The 23340-nt window shown below is 35.9% G+C and overlaps 1 protein-coding gene across 11 annotated transcripts in view; it reads right to left on the reverse strand.

Moving 5' to 3' along the window:
* Positions 1–23340, reverse strand: part of NCOA1 (nuclear receptor coactivator 1) — a 239574-nt gene that overhangs the window by 117657 nt on the left and 98577 nt on the right. For 7 of the 11 annotated variants that reach the window (XM_048222429.2, XM_048222428.2, XM_057309412.1 and 4 more), the window contains one exon: positions 16066–16131. The exons of 3 other annotated variants lie outside the window; for them this stretch is intronic. The gene's annotated coding sequence lies outside the window, so the exon portion shown is untranslated. Of the gene's footprint in view, positions 1–12730; positions 12829–16065; positions 16132–23340 lie in introns of all 11 variants that reach the window. One more of the 11 variants, XM_057309413.1, reaches the window with a different exon arrangement.

Raw genomic sequence — 23340 nt, forward strand, 5'->3', positions numbered from 1 at the left:
CCTACAACTCTGGATTTATGACTAAAAACAACCCAACAACAACCCTTATTGACTTTATTTTGTTGTTGTTTAACTTAACTGTGGTTTGGGGAAGGAACAATATTAACTGTGTGCTCAACCCACCACCTTTACCTGTAATCAAATACTGCGTTATTATTGGTAATTTTGTTTGTTTTCAATCTTTCTGTTATTTCATAATCTTTATAAAGTTTTGCCTCGTGTATTATTTTCATCTTAATCTTTCTGACAATGTTAAAATCCCCATCCCGACATTCTCAAGAACTGATCCGCCATTGAAATTGCTCAGTAACATAATGAATGATATGGCAGAAAGACAACTAACAACAGGAAGTAAGGCCTATACAAAGTTAATTAGGAAAGTTTTAGAAAGGACCAGCTTTAGATCAAGGGAACATCTCTTCCCACACATTAGCTGATACCATGGATTCTGACTTTGGGAAATCAGAAAAAAAAATCCACCTTCCATTATCAACTGTCACCTTATGAGATGAGTATTAAAAGAAGCTGTGGTCTATTGTTCTTTTCTCTTTGAGGAAGTAAAAGAAACTTTCAAATCTCTAAGGGCAATAGATTCTCTCCCCCAGCCCACATACCGTAATTGTGAAGCGTGATGAAAATAACGTGTTACTTTAAATTACTTAAAATTACAATGTTTATACATTAAGTTACTTAAAATTACAATGTTTATACATTCACTGCTTTGATACAATTAGTGCAGATTCAAGGTTATCATTATTACAACATGACTTTAACTCTTCTTCTTTATGATGTACTTTTTGATGAGGAGAGAAAAGGAAAATGTTAGCCAAAATCTGGGTGTGATGGAACTACCTTAGGTTAGCTGTGCTGCTGTCCTATAGTGGGTCATTATAAATAAACCATTATCACTAGGAGCGACTAGAAATTACTTTGGTTTATATGGAGTAACTTCTCTGTTCTTATTAATTCTACCCCAAATAAAATTTAAGAAAGAAGGTGGCACCCAAACTTTGTGAGAAATGGGTTTTTTTCCTTAAGAGATACTGTAAGTTTTCCACAGAAGAACAAAGAAAGAATGATGCTACCAACCTCCTCCTACTGATCATGCAAGAGTCATGCTCTCCAAATCGAAGGCGAAGATAATTTAAATAAAATATGAAATCAAGCCGCCACATTGTTTAAAAAAATAATTTAAAAATATATGTAAAGTTTGTTTATTTAACTTCTCCATAGTATCTGTTTTTTCTCATTAACACTATGAAGAGGAGGCCTAAAAAAAGACTTTAAAGATGAAATTATTTTTTTTAACAGAATGGCAATATTTACTTATTTCTCCTCATTAATCTTTGATTTTTGGAAGGCTGATTTCATTGCTCTTATGATTACAAAATCGTTTTATGAAAACCTGGTAATCTCTCTCCAGAAAAAAAACCACCTCTTCACACAATTTTTGGATGTCTTAAAATATCTGGGTAAATTCATGGGTGCTGTTAGAAGAAATTGTAATGTTGGAAAGATACGAAAACTGTTGCTCCATGTAAAAGCATGAGCTCCAGTGGAACTCCAGCCGGAAAATAAATCTTGGTATGTGGCAAGAATTCTGAGTGGACCAGCATTAAAGAGAAATGTGACCCCAACAAAATTCTTTGTGTATGTGGATAAGAGGTATGAAGAAAGATGTTCATGCCAGCATTGTTTATGAGAGCAAAAAATGGTAAGAACGCAAATGCCCATCAATAATAAAATGGATTAGTAACCACTAGCATACTGATAGAATAAAACCTCACACCAGTGGAATTAATTAACTGAGCTTTAGCTATCCACATCTGCCTACGGGCAACCACATTCCCGTCTTACAACTGAGGCATATTGCATTATGGTTACAAGTATGGATTCTGGAGCTCAACTCCACCATCATTAACTTTCTGACCTTCATCTCTACAAAAAAGCACAATACTACTTGTACCTATTCCAAAGTTGTTAGGGGAATAAACACTTAATATTTTTAAGTTGTTTAAGATGATGCCTGGCACATGGTAAACACCGAGATGTGACTAACAGACCATAGCCAACTAAGTTTAAGATCTCTTCTGCTTGGCAGTCACTTATCTCATAAATGATGGCAGCCATCACATTTTCCCTTGTTTTTTTCCAGACTTGGGTATCATGATTTCTCTCATTATTTGTTTCATAATACATATTCAGGAAATTTAAGAAGCCCTCATATGGCTTCTTGTTTTTAATTCTCATTCGCCTTCCAAAGAAATACTGATGCTTAAATTCAAAGTTTTAAAGATAAAATGAAATTTAAATAACACAGTAAAACATCAATTCAAAGTACTTTGTTGAATCATAATTTCTATATCTTGTCCCCTCCTTTAAAAAAAAGGTAGATTATAAGCTTAAAACCAAAATTGTGTTAACTGCTTGCATATCAACTACTAAATCTAAAATATTAATGATTCTTACATCTTCCATTACATTTACATTAAAGAGATAAAACGCTGAAAAGCCCAGACTACTGGATTTCAAAACTACTAATTCTGGATGTCATATAAACACATCTATTTTGGACATAAGTTATTCTCAAAAGAATGCTCCTACTATTTTTATGCTCTATTTTAAGCTCCACACCTGTAAGCATCTGCCTAATTATTAAGTGCCAAACTAAACTCCTCTATATTCCTTTTCCTTGGTTATTCCCTATGAGGGGAGGGGAGTACCTTCACACTCACCCAAATGCTATCACAGAAACCAAGATATCACCTTTGAAATCTTTTCCACTGTCACATCCTATAGTGTGCTCAATCACCAAGCCCCATCTAGCCTATTTCAAAAATAAGTCATCATCCACATACATACAAATCTGATATCCTATTCCTGCTTACACCGCTTCCATGAGATTTTATCTCACAATAAAAGCCCAAACTCATGACATAGCCACTCTTCCCACAGCAGGCTATGTTTTAGCAGCACGGGTCCCCTCCTGAGTTCGTACCTATTGCCCAGTCTTTCTTCCCTACTCCACAGCCTTCACTATAATATATTTTCTGTTGCAAATAATCTCTTATTTTCTTCACCTGCCCAATTCCTATTCCTTGTTCAAGCTTCAGCTAAAACTCTACTTCTTTTACCACAGTAATCTAAATCAGCCCTTCTCTATACTTTAATATTAAACACTTTCTACTTTTCCTTCTTAGCATTTTTCTAAATTTATATTAATCTACTTGTTTGATTATGTGCTTATTGCCTATCTTCCTCACTAGACTTTTAAGCTCCTAGACGGATGTTTTTTAACTTGCACAGAGTAGGTACACAGCATTTTAAAAGGTTTAATTATTTTATTACTGAACCTATTCCAATTCAACAATAGTAATGCAGTTAAAAGCTTAAAGAGAAAGAGGATTATTAAACTGGTCAAAGGACATTATATCCTTCTAAACAAATCCAAAAGTGGTATCACTAGCATGGCGGGAGGCGGGGGGGGGGGAGGGGATACACTAGATTGTTAATATAAGGGATTAGACACAGGTTTGAAGGTGAGAAACACAGAGAAAAGAAAGATGAAAGTAGTAAACCTGCTGGATTAGTCTCTACTAATTGGAGAAAGCCCATTTCTGTGGCATCATTCTGCAATATAATTTATCTCTCTGTTTTTGCTACAAGGCGAGAGAAAACACCAGGATGTTGGAGAGAGTCCACATTCAAAGAGCTAAAAATGAAATGTAACACCTAAACTACAAGTGTTTAGTTCTTTCTTAAAGAGCAACTTTACTGAATCGGAAGGCAGCTGTTGAGGACTATCAAAACTAAGCTGTTCTAAATCTCCAAACACTATGGCGGGATGCTCAGACAGGACTGTAATTCCCAATACAGACTTTACACGTGTTAGAAGACGACATTGTACGAAGATGGCATTTTACAAAACACAGGTTAGATCACTTTAGGTAACAGTTAAAACTGGCATATACTTTATCAGATGAGTGTTTGCATTACACATTTTTCTATGTGCGGGCTCGGTTTATTCCACACACTGTCAACCGACAGACAGTCTTACTACTTTGTACCTCTCAAGGGTAGCAAAGAATAGATACTCACTAAAGTTAACTGATAAAAATGTTTGCATCTAGATATTTGTTTCTTTTTGTAACAATTCTAAATTACATATTACCTTTTAAAATAGAGAAGTGACCTGCAAATGTGCTTAGACGTTTTAAGCACATATAAGTAATTCCATTTTTTGGAATGCAAAGTTATAATCACATAATGAGGTGTGCTAATCTACAGTTACATTTAACCATCACTTTCCATATAGTGACATGCACAGTATCCTCAGGTGGGGGGGGGCACACAATAACCAGACACCTAGCCTCATGACTTCAAAAACCAGGTAATGCACATTATAAGGATTTTAAAATCAGATTATAAAATATTTTCTTTTTATTATTTCTTTTACTCAGTACACATAATTTCTTTTGTAACAGGCAGAGTGATTCAATCCTCACATATTTAAGAGCCCGATGTGTGGTAAGCACTATAGCAGGTGCTTGGGCGTGGCAATGAACAAGAGAGATGAAGTTCCCACTCTTCAAAGCTCACATTCCAGTGAGGGGAAAAGATCAGTAAATAAAACTGAATAATCTGACGTAGAGTTACTAGGGGAGCTACTTTTACACATTAGATGGAGTGATTAAGGCCAGTTTATACGTGAGGGTAATGTCTGAGCCAAGACCACATATAATAAAAACTTCATCCCAAAATGATTTCAGAAATGAATGATGTCATGGTTTGTGTGAAATAAAAACTCAGCACAAAGAACCTCTGCTTGGGGGCACCTGGGTGGCTCAGTCAGTTAATCATACAGCTCTTGATTTCAGCTCCGGTCATGATCTCAGGGTCAGTGGATCGAGCCCTGAGTCGGGCTCTGTGCTTGGCAGGGAGTCTGCTTGTTCCTCAACCTCTGCTTTTCCCCCTCCCCCCTCTCTCTCTATATATAATATATATATTATGTCACTTCTCTAAATTGTCACCTCTCCTTTATATTTTTAAAAATTATTGAGGACTCCAAGCCAAATTCAACAATACATTAAAAAAAAATTCAGCATGATACATCACATTAACAAGAGAAAGGATAAAAACCATATGATCATCTTAACAGATTCAGAAAAAGCATTTGACAAAGTACAACATCCATTCATGATAAAAACTCTCAACAAAGTAGGTTTAGAGGAAACATACCTCAACGTAATACAAGCCATATATGAAAAACCCACAGCTAACATCATACTCAATGGCAAAAACCTGAGAGCTTTTCCCCTAAGATCAGAAACAAGACAAGGATGTCCTCTCTCACCACTTTTATTTAACATAGTACTGGAAGTCCTACCCACAACAATCAGACAAAAAAAGAAATTAAAAAAAAAAAAACACATAAAGGACTAAAAAGAGTTTTAATTTATATAGGTTATCAATATTTATTGTATTATAAATTAAAATGAAGCAAATTTTAGAATTCTTAATAGCCCTTTAATAACCTATTATTTTTTTTACTGCAAATATGTAGCACTGAAGAAGATAAAAATCACAAATACAGTGGGGTACCACTGCCTTGATTTGTGGTAAGCTACCAGATTTACCGTCCGTTCTTTTTGTACCCTCAATGAAAATGTCTATGCATTAGAAAAGGCAAATAACATCTTAGTATTATTCACAAAACCATTTGGATGTTGTAGGGACGCCTGGGTGGCTAAGTCGGTTAAGCGTCTGCCTTCAGCTCAGTCATAATCGCAGGGTCCTGGGATAGAGCCCCACATCAGGCTCCTTGATCAGCAGGGAACCTGCCTCTTCCTCTGCCTGCAGCTTCCCCTGCTTGTGCTCTCTCTCTCTCTGACAAATAAATAAAATCTTAAAAAAAAAAAAAAAAAGCCATTTGGATGTTGTAGATCCCATGAAAAGATCTTGGGACCCTGTTATGGACTGAATTTTGTTTCCCCAGAATTTGTACGTTGACACCCTAACCCTCAATGTGACTGTATTTGGAGATAGGGCCTTTAAGGAGATAATTAAGGTTAATTAACACCATAAGGATGGGGCCTTAATCCAACAGGATTAATGTCTTTATGAGAAAGGGAAGTGACACCAGGAGTATATTCACAGAGGAAAGGCCATGGGAAGACACAGTGAAAAGGTGGTCTTTTGCAAACCAGGAAGAAAAGGCTTCACCAGAAACCAACATTGCCAGCACCTTAATATTGAACTTCCAGTGACCAGAATATTGAGAAAATGTATTTTGTTGTTTAAGTCACAAAGTCTGTGGTAGTCTGTTATGGCAGCCTAAGCAGACTAATGCAGACCCCCAGGAATCTGCAGACCCTATTTTGAGAATTTCTGCTCTAGATATATATACTTACTATCTCCTTCTCTGTTCTTAAGGAAGAGGGCAAAGGTGTGTTCAAAGAAAAAGATGGCCATCTGGAGCGTGGAAAAGGTAAATAAGATGACATCCAGGAATACTAAAGAACAGAAATATCCCAATAAACATGCAAAAAATTATAAGGTCCAATAGATAATCCATATAAGCTGGGCTCTCCCACCAACCTACACCTAGATTTCCCAAATCCCATGTTACTTAGACTCTGAAGTTTACTTCTCACTATATCACTTCTCTGAATTGTCACCTCTAAATCCTTTTAGCCCTTTGAACCAAATTCTGTAAAGTTACAGATTTGAGGAGATTTGAGGTGAACCTTCTGTTCATTCTAAACTCAATTCTCTTCGAGCTTTCAGGCGCCTCATAAGAAACTACACTCTCCTGGTTGTCCTCAGCTTCTCAATATCTTTCCAATGTCTGGTAAATGTGCTCAGTCTTTAGCCCTCTTTTCTTCAATGCCCATGTAAACACACAGGAACACACACACAACACACACACAAATTCTCTCTTCCCTTAGATAAGTACCAGTGTTCTTCTACACTCAATTTAATTTAAAAATCTATCGAGTATCTTAAATACCACATTTCAATAACTTCAATAACTTCAATACTAGGACACATATGGGCATAAGGCCAGTTATAAATTTAAGCGAGAAACCATAAAGAAAACACGGTAATTCTGACCAAAAAACAATGAAAAATTCCTAACAATGAAAACAATCTCATAATCCCACAAGTGACCAAGTTAATCTCAGAAAAATGGGCAAAGAATTAAAAAAAAATAATGCACATTAGATGATAGATAATATATAATTGGACAATAAAAATGAGAATACATCCAACCTAATTAATAACTGTTTGCATTAAATTAAAATTAAGGAAAAGTAATTTCTCATCTACCATGCTGGTAAAGCTAAAAGACTGACAAAATCCAGCATTCGTGGGGGTCTAGGGAATTATGCAATGTCCCACATCATTGTTAGGAATGTAAACTGGGGGGCGCCTGGGTGGCTCAGGTCATGGTCCTGGGGTCCTATGTCGAGCTCTATGTCGGGCTCTCTGCTCAGCAAGGAGCCTGATTCTCCCTCTCCCCGCCTCCTACTCATGCTTGCTCTCTTTCTCTCTCTCTCAAATAAATAAATAAAATCTTAAAAAAAAAAAAAAAAAGGAATGTAAATTGGTACTGCCTTTTTGGAGTTACCAAAATAATTAAAATGTACATAAAAAGCAACCCACCTTCAAGGAACTTGTCCTCATAATATAATCAAAAGTACATTAATTGTAGGGCAGCCACTCTCAACTGGGACCTTTAGTTCCCTCCAGGGAACATTTAGCAATGTTTGGAGACATTTTTGCTTGTCACATCTTGGAGCAGGGAATGCTACTGGTATCTGGTGGGTAGAGGCCAGAGACGCTTCTGAAAATCCTATAATGTACAGGTCAGCCCCCAAAACAAAGAATTATATGACCCACAATGCCAATCGTCCTGAGGCTTAGAAAGGCTGGTTTCAAGAACTTTTACCATTGCAGCTACCCTTCCTCATCCCCAGAAGGGAAGAAAATTAATTCTTATTTACATCAAACTCTAGTATACTAACTAGCTATGTAACTGGCAGGTGTGGATAATGTGCACTAAGAGGTCCGACTGCTATATGGCTCTCCTTCTCCTCCATTCATCATCTATTTTGCTAGACAGGTAAACTGATTCAGCCTGACTTCCTAGAAGCAGCTGAGCATCTTCCTCTCACACAGTTAATGAGTCAACTACATGGGGACTAGAGGTATCACAAGTACTACCATGTGCCTATCATGTTGCAAACAGAACTTGATAGTCAGCTAACAGAGTAAGGTCAAACATTAGGTTTAGGGAAATGAGACAAAGGTGTGTACTAATTCCTAACAGAGCCTCCTAGGATACAGGAATACAGAGATCTGTAACTAACTGGACCCATGGGGAATGCAAATTCATGAGCACTGCTTAGAAACTTGCCTGAACACATACCAAAAAATAAAATCTGAATTTACAGACAGGACCCATGTTCGGAGGTGTGGTGGTTAAAGTACTCAAAGGGAAAACAGAAAAATAAAGAGATTTTAAATATATGAGATATATATTTAGGGGACAAAGGAAACCTCAGGAAAGATAAGAACTGAAGTACCATTGTTGCGATTTTCTAGATGTTTAAAATGTCATATTCTAGGCAAGGGGTCAATGGATAAGTAAACCTTCCGGGGCCCCATGATCATGGGAGTTATAGTCACAACCCCCTTCCGCCTAATGAGGCAAGTCCAGTGGATAAAAGAGATCGAGGCTGGGATACTGCAAAGAAGAGGTAAGGAAAATTTCTAGCTTAGTTAACCAGATGAAAGATGGTATCAGGAATTCAAAATAGAATTGCTTTTCAAATATCCTGTTATCATCTCTTCCCACTTACCAGAGAGATATTTTCCCTAATTAGCTTAAATTTCATCACATACATCTAACTCATATTGATATGCCTGGAAAGGTCTTGCATATACTAAATTTATAGATCAAATCTCATTCTTTATATGCAAAACTAAAATATTTCATTCAATGAAATCCTAGTGTGAGCCATTCTTTTATTTTTTTTCAAGATTTATTTATTTGAGAGAGAGAGAGAAAATGCAAAGGGAGGGAGGACAGAGGGAGAGGGAGAGAGAGAAACTACAAGCAGACTCCCTGCTCGGCACAGAGCCCAGTCTCAGGACCCTGAGATCACAACCTGAGCCGAAATCAAGAGTCTAATGCTCAACTGACTGAGCCACCCAGGTGCCCCTGAATCATTCTTTTAAAAATTAATCCCACCTAGGGGCGTCTGGGTGGCACAGCGGTTAAGCATCCGCCTTCGGCTCAGGGCGTGATCCCGGCGTGATGGGATCGAGCCCCACATCAGGCTCTTCCACTATGAGCCTGCTTCTTCCTCTCCCACTCCCCCTGCTTGTGTTCCCTCTCTCGTTGGCTGTCTCTATCTCTGTCAAATAAATAAATAAAATCTTTAAAAAAAAAAAATTAATCCCACCTAAACATCTCTTTTGTAGAAAATCGAATTTTTACATATGGGATGGTGAATATATAAAATACTTTAAAAACACACACAGGGGCACCTGGGTGGCTCAGTCAGTTAAGCATCTGACTCTTGGTTTTGGCTCAAGTCATGATCTCATGGGTCGTGAGACAGACCCCCACATGCGCTCCCTGCTCAGCAGGGGGTCTGCTTGAAGATTCTATCCCTCTGCCCCTTCCCCCATGTGCACATCCGTTCTCCCTCTCTTTCAAATAAATAAATAAATCTTTAAAACACACACACAATAAGAATTAAATTTGCCCATATTGTTTTCCATATTCCCAGGCAGAATCATAAACTTGAACAGTTAATAATAACTTTATCATGACAGTTGTTGCACATGCTAAACACACCAAACTATATAAAACTTGACAATAGCCATGAAAATAGAAATCCCAACTTAATGCCAGTTGATTAAAGCAAGATGAACAGAATCTCCCCAAAGACACGCCCTTCTTAAGTCTCAGTTTACGCTACCTTTGATCTTGCTGGAAAGCAATTTAAAAAATTTTTTAGAAAGGATAAGAATTTTACCTGGAAAAACTGTAAAGAATTTGTAGAGCAGGTATGAGGAAGACTGAACAGTCTGCAGAGGCTGGGAAGGCAGGCGATTTGGGGGAAGAGAAGGTAAAGAAGAGGTAGAAAGGTGGCAGCTTAGTAAGGAATAGGAAAGTCTGAGAATGAACAAAGATATTTAAAGGCAAATTACAGGAAGTAAGTCTTGCTGGATGATACAGAATGCAAAGTACTCGCTTCATTCCTACAAAATCTTTCAGGAATAGTCTACAGTATTTATCTTCAAAAATATAACTTGGGCACTGTATTTTTATAGGGTTTTTTTGCTTGTTTTTTTGTATGCAAGAAATCCCGAAGAGAGCTTCAAGGACACAGAACGGTAGTCTAAGGGTCAAGACCAATTTGTCCCCCATCCACACAAAAATTACATTACAAAAATATAAACTGAAGTACAGAGTAGTCTATTTCTCATTGAAAAATAACATATTGCTCCAAGTCAACTAACCAGTTAACAAATTGGTTAATATAAGGTCATAAGAAGCCGAAGTTTATGGGTCTGGATCCCCATGACCCACAAACTAGTCTATTCTGCGTTCACATGCTATATGCCTAATCTTTGGTAAACTTCCTTTCAAATGAAAGTAGCTGGATGGTCAGTGAATGGCAGACAAGAGACTATGAAAAGATGAATGAAAAGTCATCACTATCTCTGGCAAATAAGTGCATGTCCCACTGATGTCGAATCTAAGGTCATACCACTTTGCAGAAAAAGGTCAAAGAACCATCAGCAGTTTGGAAAATTATTCTATTTCAGTCTTATGTAAGTTTTTTCAAGAAGGTTCACCATGTAATTTTAAGTCTAAAACAAACCCAAGTAAATACAAAAATAAACCCAAGAATAAATTAAGGACTACATTCATAAGAGAATTACAGCTTAAGATGCAATTATCTCACTTTAACGATGCTTAAATTAAAGCAATTAAACAACTTAACAGGGGAAATGTGTCTGTGATGGGTTCTATTTATTGCTGACCACAGTTAAGAAATTAAAAAAAAAAAAAAGAAAAGAAAAAACCCAACACATTTTGTTTAAATTTCTCTCATGTTTAAATCGAACAAAAGCAATAATGATAAAATAAGTAATATGTAACATCAAATTCTTAATCATAATTGAAAAGACAGAACAAAATGTCTACTCTTTCCTATTTAACCATCTGGAACATGTTACAAACTCCCTGAAAGCAAGAAAAATCTGCAAGTATAATTACACTCTGGGACTATTAGCATGACATGCTTCAATAAATACTCCTAATAGGATCTGCTGATATAATAATTGGCACTAAAACTGATGGATTTTCATTATTTGGCTATTTGTTCTAAATACTCAAGAAAACCAATAAACTGTCCCCTGAATAGAAACAAACAAATACTCAGCAAGGGCAAAATGTGATGGGTTACAGGGGTAGAACAAAGGAACAAAGAGCAAAGATTTGGAAATACCAGAGTTCAATTTATATTTTCTCTCTCCCTTTCTTCCTCTCTTCCCCCACCCCCCCAAACCTGGTGTAGCTATGTAGTCAAAAGTGACTCTGTTAGGGTTAGGAGAAAATGTTATATTAAGTCTTGAGCTGGCCAAATTCCAGTTGGCTGAAGCTCTTGAGACCAAATTGTAATAAGGGAAAATATTCAAAATGTATTCTACTCTTGATGGTTTTGGAGATTTAACATCTAACTACTTAAACTGGTAGGGCTAAGCAAGGAAAGAACCCAACTAGCTAAGGTTTTTAGGAAGACAGCTCTGGTAGCTGAGCAACGGAGGCAAGACGGTTGCTGTGGCAGTCTAATTCCGATGTGATGAGCAGGTGGACTGATGCAGCAATTGAGGTGAATGAGATACTGGACTAAGTCCACAAGAGTTGGGGGTGAAAAAGAGAGGTCAAACTGTCCACATGTCTGAATTACAAACATTGTTCAGGTTTACTGTTCAAATTCAGAAAATATAGGTAAATAAAAAGAATAACATATAAAAATCACTCATAACTGTTCCATCTAGAATTAATTAATGCAAACACCTGTATATTTACTCTTCTACACACATAGATATATATATGGTTTTGTTTTAATGATTATGGATTCACAATGCACATATTGTTTAAAAGCATCTTTTTTCACTAAATTTATGTATATAACTTATGTCATTAAGTATACTTCTACATAATTTGTATTGTCTGCAAAATATTTCTGTGTGTGTGTGTGTGTGTGTGTGTGTGTGTGTGTGTAGCAGTTTTTAATCAATGCAGTGAGGCAGAACTTTATATTGGTTCTAATTTTTTGCTATTACAAACAATACTACAGGGCACCTGGCTGGCTCACTCGGTAGAGCATGTGACTCTTGATCTCAGAGTCATGAGTTCAAGTCCCACATTAGGCATGGAACCTACTTAAATAAATCAGTACATCAATAAAATCTTTGGGAAAAAAACAATGTTATGATAAGGCATCTTTCTGGCTAAAATTTTATTTACATTCAGGATTATATTCTCTGAATAAGCTCCTATAAACACCAAGTTTCCTGGCACAGGAGACTGGATATATATTAATGCAATTTAGCCAAGAATCCGTTTACAGGAGATAACAGGTGTCTGAGGGAGAGGCTACTGAATTCAGTTATGTCCACATTAATTATGAATATGACATACAAGCAGATAAATCCAGATGACTTCCAAACAAGCAGTATATAAAGGTTCTGGAATCTCTGACATGTTGATAGTGGAGTACATGATATGACCAAGGAAAACTGTGGAGAGAGGAGAATGAATTACTACAGAAACACTCCAATATTCGGGGGCAGCGCAGCAGTTAAAACTGAAAGATCAAATGAAAAAAAAAAAAAAAGAGAGAAAACGAATAAGGTGAGAGGAAAACCAGCAGAAGTTGAAGGTAGAGAGATCATAATGTCCAGTTTCAAGAATTATTTTCAACCTGCCAAAAGAATCACAATCCCTTAAAACACAACAAACTCTTAGAAAAGTGCCCAGAGGTAGTCAAGGGCCCTTGCTAAAATAAAGCCCAATGAGACACGAATGCCTCAAAGGTACCAGGAATTCAATACATCCCAATACTACCATAAGCACTAAACCTACACACTTTTATGCTCAATGTGTCTATCACCTTCTCCCAACTTCATGCCATAAAGGTCCAACTAATGAAGAATTCTATGTAAATTTATGGTATAGCATTATAAAGGGTTTTGGGGGGCGGGGTGGCCTAAAATTGTTTTTTCTCCCTTCAAGTTTCTGGCTACTCCTAGAATTATTATCACAGAAAACATGTTTACAATTTCAACCTCATTTTATAAGCTTTCCAAAATATCTTTTCCAGAATTAATTTTTACAAACTTGATTTCATTTTTCCCTTCCTCTTTCTACCCTCTGCTTAACCCTGAGGGATTAAGAGCTTTAGTCCCCCAACAACTGGGTTCTAATATTTCCAAATGTCCATACCAATTGCCCCACTCAGGGACTGCTCTTGCAAAACACCACAGACCTTGGTAGGCCTCATATGGATACAGAAGTTGAGCTGCAGATCAAAGTATACTCTGACATCAAGTCACATTCATGTGGCTGCTAGAACGTGCAGAGATACTGCTTGCCCTGGGGTTATTTTTAAAGACCAACGTCATTCATTATTCCTATAATCACTGATTCCATTTTATCCATTACAACTGCCATTTCAATATCCTCTTCTTTCTTCCAGTCTTACATTCTTCCCCTTCTAGGAAATTTTTTATTCATTCTCTTTTTCATAACCCAGTTCTTCCAAGGGAGTGGTCTTTCCCTTGCATATTTTTAGTAGGTTACTTTATTACGAAGAGGCACTAGAAAAAGATGGAAAGAAATCTCAACTCCTATACATACAGTTTTATTGATCAATATGAAATCCATACCAGAGCAAAGTACTATACCAAATTAAAACTATGAACTATAAATGAGCCACTTAAGCAAATATTTTTTCATTGCATGTAAATAAGGATGGGAGAAAAGGAAATGTGTAAACATGGTGATATTCACCCCAACTCACAAATCATCATTCCATCCTCTGAAGAGCATTGTTTCTCACTCTCTCTCCTCCTCAGAAGCATAACTTCATGTGAGACTAGTACTGAATAACAAGCATGTAGGCCATGTGTATACAATACCTCAGAAAGTGCTCTTTAATAGAAATTTCAATACTGTATTTTACTTTTTACTTTTAAAAACTACTTCAGTAAACTCCAGACCTAAGAGTAGGCTCTTAGTATTTCAACATTGACCTGATAAAAGCATACTTTCTTAGCATCTCTGACATTTTCATTAATGTGAAGGATACCTATTTTGTTAGTGAATGGGACACCTTCTGTGCAATGACAAATTTCTACCAGCCTTTGCTTTGCCTCCTATCTGGATTTATTATTCTAATCCACCACATCACCATTCTCGTTCTGGGAAGCCATTCTTCGTCCACTATGGGTTGACTGAGTATCCCTCCTATGTGTCCCCATAGCACCCTATGTTTACCACACTGAGCATCTAAATAAAGTACCTGCCAACATATCTGTCTGGATCCCTGCAAGCAGACTGTCAACTCCTTGAGAGCAGGAAGGCTATGTCTTTCTGACTGCTGTATCTCTAGAGCCTAGAGCAGGGCTTCGCACCAAGTATATTCTCAACAGAGACAGCGTGGCCCCCACCAGCACCATTAACCGGTACCACCAACTGCTCTGCTCCTAGACTAAGGCTTATTACAATCTCCTGTATGAGAGTCAACACAGTTTTCTTGGGGGATACCATAAATCCTGATACTGACCTTCCACTTTGCGTGTGGTTAAGCAACACATTATAGGTTCTATTATTTCTTCAAAATCTCTATGAAGTAAAAATAATTATCCTCCTTTACCAATAAGAAAAGTAAAAGCTCAGAAAAGATAAAATGCTTTCTCATAACTATACAGTAAGCACCTGAGGAAAGATTCATACCTGTCTTACTGTAAATCAAAGCTGTTTCTACTATACTATTCCCCTTCCCCTATACCTATACTGAAGTGACATGAATATATAATAATTCAAATATATTTTTCTTGCTTTATTCTGCAATGTTGGATTCCTCTTGGAATCAATAAAATGTTAAGTATCTGGAAGACTACAAGGATTGTGGGTTAAGCCTATATGCTCTGGAATTGTATTAACTATCCAGATTCAAGTATCAATTGTGCTACGCGCTAGCTATGAAATATTGCGTAAGTTATTTAACTTTTCTTTGCTTCAATTTCTCATTTATAAAATGAGAATAGGAGTAGCAGCTACAGCACTGTTGTGAGGAATAGATTACAATATATGTGAAGAATTTAGAATAGAGCCCAGCATGTAATAATAATACTAACAGCCAGGATAATTGTATGCCTACTATGTATGTTAACTCCTCTTCAGTAAACATTAGCTATGAATGTTTATTTAAGTTTACACAAAGAAGTTGTTAACTTTTTCTATGTCAGTGGTTCTCAAACCTTATAGCACATCAAAATTATCTAAGAAGTTTTTAAAAATACCCACAGGACCTGCATTCTGCAGATTCTAGTCTGTGGGTCTGGACTGGTTTCTAGAAACCATTCTTTTGAAAAATTTCTGACAGGATTTCCATTCTCTGAAATGTTCTAGAGGTCATAAAACATGTCTGCTATATAGCATCTGAAACTGCTCAATAAAATATAAAAATTACCCTTTTCAATGCTGGATACCCCATAAAGAATGCAAGGGAAAACCACTAACATCAAGAATGGAAACAAATTAAGAAAAAAGACAGAAAAGCAAGCAGCAAAGCTGCCAGATAATCCAGGGGGAATAAACTAGGGGTGAGAGAGATCAAGGAAAAAGGCTCAGGCCTACTGAAGTCTCAGAGACCATCAGACAAAGTCGGGGCCCAAAAGGACAATAACCCAGGAAAAGGATGAATTCATACATCAAAAACACCTCAAAGGCAAACATCAAGGAAAATTTACCTCTTTGCTTTAGCAAACACATCATGAGAATTTGATGCCTGAATCATCTATACGATGTGGATGTTCCTAAAAACCAAGAGTAAGAATTTTAAGTTAAAATCCAGATTCATAGACCAAGCCCTCCAACTCCAAGCACATAGTAGAAGGAAATAAAAATCCTCTCCACAAGAATGTATCCTGAACCCAAACCAAAAAGAGTTTTCATAATTACACAGGATTCCAAAGAAAAGGAGTTCAGGATTCAAAAAGAAAATCACAAAACACACAAGTAAACAAGGCACTATTACAAAATACCAGTAAAAATTTAAAAATTTGTTGTAAAAATTTCCTGCAAATTCAGATATTAGAATTATCAAATATAGAACATTAAATATGTTTAATACATAAGAGAAAGAGAAAAGCAAACAGGGGTGCCTGGGTGGTTCAATCGGTTAAGTATCTGCCTTCGGTTCAGGTCATGATCTTGGGGTCCTGGGATCAAGCCCTGTGTTGGGCTCCCCTGCTCAGCAGGGAGTCTGTTTCTCCCTCTCCCTCTATACTCTCTCTCTCTCTCGCTCTCTCTCAAATAAATAAAATAAAAATCTTAAAAAAGAAAAGAAAAGCAAATCGAAAGCACTAGTAAGGTTCAAGAGGGTATAAAAAAATAAACAGAGAAATCTGAAAGAGCCAAAGAGAAGCACTAGAACTGAAAAACGTAATAAGCAAAACCACAATGAAAGAGTTAAACTAGAAACTAAAACAAAGTGAACAGTGAGACCATTACGACAAATTTACACAAGCCTATATGGTCACTAGAAAGGAAAGTGTGAAAGAGGTTAAGAAACATGGAGGAGAGAATGGAATAATCACCACCACCAGAAGTACTATATTCTCTGATCACAATACAATAAAAGAAAAGACAGAAATAAACTAAACACAAAACTGCCAAGCATTTGGAAATTTAAAACTCCATCTTTAAATAACTCACAATTCAAGAATAACAGAAAAAACATTATTTTTTAGCAAAAAAAAATTGTAAAACTAAGAATGAAGCAATAATGAAACCATTACATTTCAAAACTATAAAATGCAGCAAAAGCAACACTCAGAGGAGAATGTATTCCCATAAATACTTTCATTAGAAAAGAAGAATGGCTGAAAATTAATGGGCTAAATGTCTAACTAAAAAAGTTATTTCAAAAAATAACCTCACCTTAAAAAAAAATAAAAAGAAATACAAAAGCATAAATCAGTGAAATGGAAAACAAACACAATAAAGAGAATGATAAAACCAAAAGTTGGTTCTTTGATACTAGTAACAAAATACCCTTGATGAGGTCAAGAAAAAAAGATACAAGTTAATTATTAAAAATGAAAGGAGAACCTATCTATAAATAAAGGAAAGATTAAACAAATAGGATATTATGAAAACCCTTCCACAAATAGACTTGAAAACTTAAATGAAATAGGTAAATTCTTAAAAGAAAACCATCAAAGCTAACCTAGGACATGCGGATATAAACATACGACTGAACAAATAAGTAAACAGAAGAATTCCAAAAAATATATGGAGCTACCCCCCTCCCTCTAGGAGGAGGAGCTAAATTTCTAGACTCAGTGGCTTAGGAACTCGTTACCAAAGAATTAAGTAGGGAAAGAGAAGAATAATGACTTCACAGTGGGAAAACCTGGCAACACTACCTTAGCCATGTGAGGAAGGTTAATTTACCATCATCAGTGACTCGGTGGATATCATATACCCCCTAAAATGATGAGGTAAGAATGGCACTTCCCCTCTGTGGTATTCTTCTCATAACCTCAGTTTGATCATGAGAAAAACATGAGACAAACCCAGATAGGGAGATATTCTATAGCACAGCTGGTCAGCACACCTCAAGAGTCAAGATCATAAAAACAAGGAAAAATTAAGAAAGTGTCATAGACTAGAGGAGATCGGAGAAACATGACCACCAAATACAATGTGACACTCTAGGTTGGACCCCAGACAGAAAGAGGATATCAATGAAAAAAACTACTCAAATCCAAATAAAGTCTGAGTTTAATTAGTCAATGTCGCTGTCTTAGTTTTGACATATGCATCATGATAATGGAAGACGTTAAGAATGGGGTGGGGTGGTTGAAGAGCGTACTAGAACTCAATATACTATTTTTGTAACTTTTCTATAAATCTAAAATTATTCAAAAAAAGTTTTTCTTGCTTAAAAAAAAAAAAGACTAAACCCAGAAGATATGGAAAGACTTAATAATCCTACTGCTCTCAACGAGACTAAATCAATAGTTTAAAATCTTCTTCCAAACCATGAGTCAATTAGCTTTCCTTAAAAGTACAAGATTTGAGGACTGAGTGATCAAACTACTTAGAATTAACTTCATATACAGATTTTCTTTTGTGTCTTGATATAAGATTGCTTGCTCTTAAAGGTATAATGTATGGCACCACAGAAAATAAGAAAATATAGACAAGCAAATAAAAAAAGAAAACTCAATCCTAACAATTAAAAAAAAAAATCTTCTCACAAGGCAGTTGAGTTTTACCAAAAAGTTTGCCAGAAAGAGGAAATATTCCCCAACTCATGCTATGAGGCCAGTATAACCTTAATACTAAAACCAAACAGTATTAGTAAAGGAAATATGTCAATCTTACTCTTGAACAGAGGTGTGAAACTCTAAATAAAATACAGGTATCCCTCACAACAGAAACCTCAACACAAAAAATGCATTTATACAGCACATTTTATTAAAGGTAGGGCTGATATCCTTTGTTATTCCAATTCACCTCAATACTTTATAAAATGTATCAAATGGGGGGAAAATGCAGTATCCTTCAATGTCTACATTGTCACTATCCATTTTCCAGAAGTCAGGACCTAACTAGTTCAGTGGTTCCCAAACTATGTTCCAAGTCGTCCTGAGGTGCCACAGTGAACTCACCAGGGGTGTCAAGGGATGTTTTCAATTTGAAGGAAATAGCAACATACAACATCTGTCAAACATCACATGCATTCTTTCATGGTTTCAACATTAAATCACACTGCATTCCTTTTGATGACCTCTTTGTGAATCTGAGTTTATGGTGGTTGCTGCGATAAAAAGCAACCACCGTGTGAAAATCAACATGGAACAGGAAATGAGCGTGGCAGTGCCCAATCTGATTCCAAGATTTGAGAAGCTATGCAATACTTTCAGATGCACACATCCCATTAGTAAGTACAGTTGACTCTTCAACAACCTGGGTTTGAACTGCACTGGGCCACTTAACACTGGATTTTTTTAAAAAATAAATACTGTACAATATTATATTTCCTTTTCCTTACAGTTTTCTTAATATTTTCTTTTCTCTAGCTTACATCATTGTAAAAATACAAAATATGTGTTAATCGACTGTTTACATTATCAGTAAGGCTTCCAGTCAAGAGCAGGCTATCAGTAAAGTTTGGGGGGATTAAAAAGTTATACGGGATTTTTGATCATGCAGAGGACTAATCCCTGCATTGTTCAAAGGTCGACTATAATTGCAGTTATTTAAAAATAAAATGAAAATATAACTTTTTCTTTGAATTTATGTATGTATTTTTTGAAACAGCTACTAAGCTGGTAGGACATAAATACAAAGCTATTTCAACCTAACTGCTTAATGAATATAGCTGTTAGGTATTTCTTTGGTGTAAGGGCACTGTGAACTGGGGGAGTTTGGGAATTTCTGAAATAGTCATTTAACAGAGCATCCCTTACTATCCAAGCTAAGAATCTAAAAAAAGTCATTACTGAAAGATACTTAAATTAGCAAACTGCAGTGATGAACAAAAGATTTATCCATATAAGTTTATGCTAGGAATACAAGTGTGATTTAACATTACAAAGATATAAATATTATTCACAAAATTAACAGATCAAAGGAGAAAATTCAAATGATCATTTCCATAGTAACTGGTAAAACATTTGATGAAATTCAACATTCCTGATAACATTTTTAGAAAAATCTTTAAGAGAACATCTTTACTTTATGAAGGGTATCTAGAGAACATAGAAAATATTGTAGATAATTGTGAAATATTTGAAGCATTCACTTTAAAATTAGAAACAAGACAGGGACAGTCACTGACCACCACCTCTATTCTACCTATACAGGTATGTCGGGCACATTATACATAACTGGGGTAGGGAAAGATGAAAGAATTGGTATGGGAGAAACAAAACTTGGCCAAATGATGGGAAAGAGAAACTGGATGATCACAGACGGCAGATTTCTGTGGGCCAAGCCTAAAGGAGGCATACATTACTTCTACTCATATTCTACAGACTAGAACTCATTTAAATGGACATTCCTAATGCAAAAAAGGTGGAAAGTACAACCTAATCTGTGCCCAGGAAGAACAGGAAAATTTTAGTGTACATCTAGCCACTCTGTGCCACAAATCAAATTAGAAAATAATTTAACATTATCTGAAATTGAAAACGCACATACCAGATGGTCCAGCAATTCTATTCCTAGGTATCGATGCTTTTACACATGTATACCACAAGATATATATATGAGAATACTCATCACAGTATTGTTCATAATAGAAGAAAACAAAAACAAGCATGTCAATCAACAATAAAACAATATCACTGCATATTTACAATTAGCCATGAAAATACATGTACAGAGCAATGTAAATGAATCTTAGAAACTTAAAAGAAGATCTTAAGATGAAACATACAATATACCATTTTTTATAAAGTTCAAAAATAAATAAATCAATAGACTATTCTGTTTAGGCATAGATATATATGTAGTAAGACTTATTTTCAAAAATTAAAAGAGGTGGGGGGACTGCCTGGGTGGCTCAGTCGGTTAAGCGTCTGCCTTCAGCTCAGGTCATGACCCCAGAGTCCCAGGATCTAGCCCCGTGTCAGGCTTCCTGCTCAGTGGAGAGTCTGCTTCTCCCTCTCCCTCTGCTCCTCCCCCCGCTTGTGCTCTCTCTCTCTATCTCTCTAATAAATAAAATCTTTTTAAAAAATTTTAATTAAAAAAAATTTAAAATTAAAAGAGGGCACACGGGTGGCTCTGTCGATTAAGCACTGTTGAGCTCGTGAGGTCGAGCCCTGACTCAGGATGTGCACTCAGTGGGGAGTCAGCTTGAAGATTCTCTCCCTCTGCCCCTCCCCCCACTCATGCTGGCACTCCCTCTCTCTAAAATAAATAAATCTTTTAAAAAATTTAAAAAATAACAATCACAAAATTCAGCATAGTGTTTACACTTGTGGGGAGACAGGAAGAGGGATGAGTTGAGACAGACATACAAAGGGAGTTTCCATTGTATTGGTAAAATTCCATATCTTAGGCTGAGTATACATACTACTGCTTGGTTCATATAAACATACTTTTTAATGGAGGACAATAATTTTTTATTCAATGGATTAAGGAGATTATAGAATAGTATTTTATGGAGAATAACAATATAAATATTTCAAATAGCTCTACTTATGTTCTTATTTATTAACTAAAATATACTGCTGATTACCTAGAGAACTACTATTGAAGAAACATACTAGTTATTACGTAAATATTTAAAACAATTAAACATTTACTAAAAAAGAGTTTACCAGTTGACCATTCAATTACTTGTTCCTAGTCTTCCCCAATCACATGACCATTTAGTAAATTATACTATTTAATATAACAACTGAAAGCTACATTGAAGTCTCCATGCTCTTCCTGAATTTTAATTAGAGTATTTTTTGAAATTACAGAAGTAGTAACAAGGAACAATTAAGTTGGAGGGGAGGAGACATAATAATTCTAACCAAGTTTAAAGTACACGCGAAGAAAGGAATACTTGTATTCTGCCCTCTTGGGTAAAGGTGGGAAGAAGGTGGGGCTGTTTTCCAAAGAACAATCTCCAGAGGAATCCCAATTAATAAAATTGTCACAGAAAGGAGTGGGATTAAGATGCTCAGGAGCTCTTAAATCCTTTTTTCCCAGCACTGTTAAAAATGTAGCTTCACTGACTGATTATAAATGTACAGTATTATTTTAAAACTAATATTGAAGCTACAGAATTATGGAAAGTAATCCATGTAAACTGCATTAATATTTTAAATACTCCATTCTCCAGTAACTTTGTAAGTGACAAGCCTCAACAATACCAGCTATCTTTTATTGCAAGATGATAATATGTACTGAAACCTTGAAGATATAGACTACTTGGAAAGAAAATCAGTGGACTTGATGAAAACTGAGGCAAAGATTAACTGAGGTACAGAAAATAAATGCAGTTTTTTTCAGTAATCCAAATTCTGTGCATATCATAAAAACTGATATAAATGCAATCCAAAGAAGAGATTTACCATGGGACTAAAACAGTAAGAGGCAATAAGGTTTGGAAAACAGAAATCAGAATGGGGCCTGAGAAGCACGCACAGGAAGAAATACTACCATTGATAAAAGCTCCTATCTGGAAGGAGAGAAAGGAGAGAAAGGAGAGAAAGGAGAGAAAGGAGAGAAAGAAAGAAAGAAAGAAAGAAAGAAAGAAAGAAAGAAAGAAAGAGAGAGAGAGAGAGAGAGAGAGAGAAAGAAAGAAAGAAAGAAAGAAAGAAAGAAAGAAAGAAAGAGGAGGTAGGCCAAAGCACAATGACAATGGTAGGAATATGTGACTTTGGACCAAGAAACATCCCCACATTTAGGACTATGGGCAAAGCAAAGTAATGAAAACAAAAGCATACACAGTGTGATGAAATGTATGTTTCTTTTTTAACTTATTCATATTCTTTATACAAATTTCAATTTTTCCATAGCTGATTTATGAAAATGCTGAGGAATCTTTTTCCCACTGAAATTAATCACTTACTTGGTACCTATGATGGTTAATTTTACATGTCAACTTGGCTAAGCCACAGTGTCCATATAACATCAAACACCAATCGAGATGTTGCTATGAAGGTTATTTTTTTTTAGATGAACTTTTTTTTTTTTTTAAACTATGTGACAAGCCCTGTTTTTATTATACTTTCACTCATTTAAGAAAAAAAAACTTTCTTCTTATAGAAACTTTTATACACAGAAATAGAATAATACAATAAATCCCTATATAACCATTACCCAGCTTTAGCCATTATTAATGTTCTGCTGATCTTGTTTCACCTACTGTAGGCATGAAGAGAAAGATGGAGTATTTTAAAGCTATCCCAGACATCCTATTTGTTTGACCCATGAAAACTTCAGGCTATACAGAAAGAACAATTTTTAAAATGGAACAATACCAACTATCAAATCCCATAAAATTATAGCTC

This window comes from Ursus arctos, unplaced genomic scaffold, assembly GCF_023065955.2.
Source record: "Ursus arctos isolate Adak ecotype North America unplaced genomic scaffold, UrsArc2.0 scaffold_8, whole genome shotgun sequence".
NCBI classification, from domain to species: domain Eukaryota; kingdom Metazoa; phylum Chordata; class Mammalia; order Carnivora; family Ursidae; genus Ursus; species Ursus arctos.